This window comes from Eupeodes corollae, chromosome 2, assembly GCF_945859685.1.
Source record: "Eupeodes corollae chromosome 2, idEupCoro1.1, whole genome shotgun sequence".
NCBI lineage: Eukaryota > Metazoa > Arthropoda > Insecta > Diptera > Syrphidae > Eupeodes > Eupeodes corollae.
This window is the reverse complement of record NC_079148.1, coordinates 82,460,363-82,464,759: the sequence shown is the minus strand read 5'-3', so window position 1 is coordinate 82,464,759 and position 4,397 is coordinate 82,460,363. Positions and strand designations below refer to the sequence as shown.

The 4,397-nt window shown below is 32.6% G+C and overlaps 2 long non-coding RNA genes across 2 annotated transcripts; both read right to left on the bottom strand.

Annotated features, from left to right (window-relative positions):
• Positions 1 to 558: 558 nt before the first annotated feature.
• LOC129947324 (uncharacterized) lies at positions 559 to 1,376 on the bottom strand. The gene is made up of 4 exons (XR_008781702.1): positions 1,234 to 1,376; positions 1,027 to 1,173; positions 695 to 964; positions 559 to 634 (listed from the first exon to the last, which is right to left on the bottom strand). It is a non-coding gene; the product is annotated as an uncharacterized LOC129947324 (long non-coding RNA).
• A 471-nt stretch (positions 1,377 to 1,847) lies between these two features.
• LOC129948310 (uncharacterized) lies at positions 1,848 to 2,755 on the bottom strand. The gene is made up of 3 exons (XR_008781857.1): positions 2,642 to 2,755; positions 2,425 to 2,586; positions 1,848 to 2,354 (listed from the first exon to the last, which is right to left on the bottom strand). It is a non-coding gene; the product is annotated as an uncharacterized LOC129948310 (long non-coding RNA).
• Between the last annotated feature and the right edge of the window lie 1,642 nt (positions 2,756 to 4,397).

Genomic DNA, 4,397 nt, shown 5'->3' with positions numbered 1-4,397 from the left:
CCTAAAACAGATAACAACAAAATTTTATTTAGGATTACAAATGCCTAAGGTAAGTTTTTACTTTTTCATATTCTGACCAGGGCACTAGACTGGAGTTTTACTTCGTCCATTTTCCTGTTCAGCCTTGTAAATATTTTGTTTTCAATTGTCTAATGTTATTCAATTTTCCTTGCAGGAATGGTGACTCCACCTAGGACAAATCTGGCTCATCGGTGGCGACAAATCTGGCTCATCGGTGGCCACAACAGTACATGTCCAGCACTCTCCATTAGAAGGAATAACTTTCTCGGTAATCAATTCTTCGATAATGCCAGTGAACTGGTAACGATTGACACAAAACGTCTCTCTAACTTTATTAAAAGTACGAAATTGTTTGTTTAAGTTCATTACTCTCCCATAAATAAACTCATTAGTGGTATCACAATGGACCCTTGAGGTCTACGTGTGTCAATGATATCTAGACAGCCACTCTAACCTAACCTAACCTATGGTCAACAGATGATATCCTAGCTCGGTTTTTGCTCGCCAATCTCTGGCGGACACCTCCGATGCACATCTCTAAAAGTGGTCACTCCTGGCATCCCACACTTCGATACCCATGTCACTCCAACAGGTGGGGGTTTGGGCAAAAATCCTGAAAAATTAATGCTAATTTTTAAATGTGTAGTTAGCTATGTATATACGTGTTAATTACCTGTGTCTAGCTGATTAAATAATGTGAATAATTAAAAGTAAATCGCTTCTCATATTGAAACGTTGAGGTAGGACGGCAACCAACGCTGATTATTGTTGGGTTCATTGACCTTCCTAATGAACAAGTGTGAAGAAAGCAATAGGAGTAAAAACAAAATGGAAGCCGACTTAGTTTAAGGTGAAACCCTTACTTTGACCGAACTGTAGGACAATATTTTTCCCGGCATGAATCTTGGCTTTTTCCCCACAGTTTTCAACGCCCTCTAGTTATCTAGAAAAGGAAAAAAAAAACAAATAAAAAAAGTTACTATTGAAAAAAAAATGAAAACTCACTCATCCCTTGTACCTCCCGTCCCTTGTCTTCATCCAAATCCATTTCAAAGGCATTCAGAATTTTTGTTTTTGTTATTTATTGAGAATATATCTCAATAAAAAGCAAATTTTGTTGTGGACGCCTGGTCAGGAACCATATCTGTAATCCTAAATAGGAATGAAAATAAAAGATTAATCAAAATAAGAGAAACTAAATTTCCTATTTACCCAAATATAGTTGTATGTTATGTTGTTTGTTTTGCAATTCCGAGTGACAGTTGTCAATTACCTCGTTGTTGGTCTCCATGGAAATTCTCAATACCGCAGTGGAGAGAAATTCCATGGGAAAGCAATGAGTTCGTTCCGGAGGAGAGTTTTGTGTATTGTCGTTTAACTTGGTTGAATTGTTAGGTTGCACTTGAATGAAACTTTGTTTTATGTCCGTGTTTAGTTTTCAGTACGGTCTGTTGATACATGTCATTGCGGTGAGTAGGTGATTTTTCTTTATAGGTTTTGGTAATTATTTGTATGGATTTTTGTAGTGTTTTCGTCCTGTGTTGTTTTCTTTGTTGTTTATTCCACTCGCAATTTTGGAACGCACCCTTGGTTCTTGGGACGCTGATACCTACGTGGTTTCCCACTATTTGAGTGTGAGGATGTTGGTTGGGCTATACACTGTGTGGATAGGTTAATCGGATGATGTGTTCCTGTTAGAGATAGAATACATCATCCGAATATTTGTTTTGCCGGTGTGGGTGAGATGATAATTTCAGCACTCCCTCATTTGAACAGGTACCACACAGTGGAGTAGAGTAGAATGATATAAATTCAAACACAAGAAACAGTTGGACCAGCAAACTTATATTTCTGATAAAGTTAGTTTTTTAATTAATTGGTTTTAAACACAAATATAAGAATTAATTCCTTATAGGAAAAAAAAGGTGTTTAAGTAAGTGAAAACTAAGTGGAATTTCAATTGGTGCCAACTATTCGGGATAAAACCAAGCAAATAACAAGAACAGGTGGTGAGTCTGTTAAATTATCGAAGTATAGGGATTTACTCAGTGGTATTTTTTTAATAGCTTGATTCCCGGCGGCCCGAATTAAATTATGGAAATTAAATAAAATTTGAAAATTGAAAGAAAAAAAACTAAAGAACAAACAATTTTAATTTAAGAGAATTTAAAAATTGACATTAAAGGAAATTAAAAAAAAAATAAAAATCGAAATTGAACTTAAAATTGAAAACTGAAAAAAAAACTAAAGAAGACAAATTTGAAATTAAAAGAGATTTAAAAAACTTGAAAGAAAAGGAATGTTCCGGATGCCTGGTGAACTGCCTCCCATACCTAGAAAAAACAAAAATTATTATTAGGTTTTAAGATCCGATAAAACTAATTGTGATTTTCAAAAACTCACCCATCTCAGCATCCCTTGTACCTCTCGTTCCTTGTCCTCGTCCGAATTCCTTTCCATTTCCCAGTCATCCGGAATCTTTGTTTTTTGCTATTTATTGAGAGTATATCTCAATAAACAGCAAATTTTATTGTGGACGCCTTTTCAGGAACCGCATCCTCAATCCTAAAATAATAAAAAAAAATTAGTTAAATAATAACCAAATAAATTTCTTAGTTACCCAAATGTAGTTCAATGTTGTTTATGTTTTGTAAGTGATGCAGCTGTCACTTGCCTCTTTGTTGGTCTCCATGGAAACTCTCCATAACTCAGTGGAGAGAAATTCCATGGGAAAGCAATGAGTGCGTTCCGGAGGAGATCTGGGTTTGGTGTATTGTCGTTTAAGTTGGTTGAATTGTTAAGTTGCATGAGAATGAAACTTTGTTTTATGTCCGTGTTTAGTTTTCAGTACTGACGGTTAATGCATGTAATTGCGGTGGTAAGGTGATTTGTATTTATACGTTTTGTTATTACTTTGTCATTATGTGTATGGATTTTTTTTGTGTTCTGGTTTCATGTAGTTCTGTGTTACAGGTCTCTCCAATTTCGACCGTGAAACACGCCTTTGGTTCTTGGGACACTGATACCCCTATTCCGTTGGAAGTGATTTCCCACTATTTGAGTGTGATAATGTTGGTAGAGGTATACACTGTGTGTATAGGTGGATCGGATGATGTGTTCCTGTTAGAGGTACAATACATCATCCGAATCCGAAAAAATAGTTGTATTAAGAAAGCGTTAAGAAAATAGGATTTCGGGTAAAATTAATTTTTTTAATGTTAAATGTTTGATATAAAAAGGAAAATATTTTAATCTAATTCTTTATAGAAAAAAAAGGTGACTGCAAAAATTAAATAAAAAAAAATGTAAAGTGAAGATCGAGTACTGGGCAAAATCTAAAACGTCGAAAAACGATCAAATAAATTAAAAACAGGAAAAGGTGGTGAGTGTCTTAAAATGTTTTAAATCTAGGAAGTTATTTATTGTTTCTTTTTTTTTTTGTATGCCAGTTTAATTCTCGGCGGCCCGAATTAATTCGGAGAACGGGGCCGCCGCCCAAAAAATAAAAAAAAGGAACAACAAAATTGAAGAAAATTTAAAATTTGAAAAAGGCCAATAAATTAAAGATTACAAGAAGGTAAATTTTAAAAGGAACAGGAAGAACTACTTGAATTTAAATAAAAGTTAAAAAATTATAAATTCCGCGAAGTGGAAAAGAAAACGGTCACCCATAATACCTTAATCTTATCCGTTCTGCAAAGAATTCGAATCGATGATAACTAACACCCTGTAACAAAAACCACAAGTACCTGAAAATGGTTAATAAACACGGATATTTTAAGTATATATGTATTTATTATATTCATTGCATGCTTTATGTTCTAAATGTTACTTAGTGTTAAATATTCTTATTTATTTATTAATATCTTAACTTATTTAATTAAACATCTGTGATAAAATGGTTTAACCATCCCATCTGTGATATTTGTACTTACTTTATTAATTTTACTAAGACTAATAGCTTTAAAAATTTTCTTTTTCTGTGATAAAATGGTTTAACCATTCCATCTGTGATACTTTTACTTACTTTATTAATCCTACTAAGACTGATAGCATTATTTTTTTATCTGTGATATTTATATGTATTTTCTTATAATATAGCTTAAGTTATTTATCTTTTAAAACTTAAAATACTTAGTTTACTAATTTTATTAACTTAGTTACTTCCACAATGATTAAAAACTACAATCGGTGATATTTACAAAATCCTTAATTTTATTAATTTATTTATTTTTTCATTTACTTATATAGTTATTAATTTATTAATATATACCTTTTAATTCGTATCTATAACCTAACCATTTAAAATAAAGGTATACAAAAAAATCGATTACCATTAAATGGTGTATGGTGACTTAAACGTAGGAAGTAGTAGC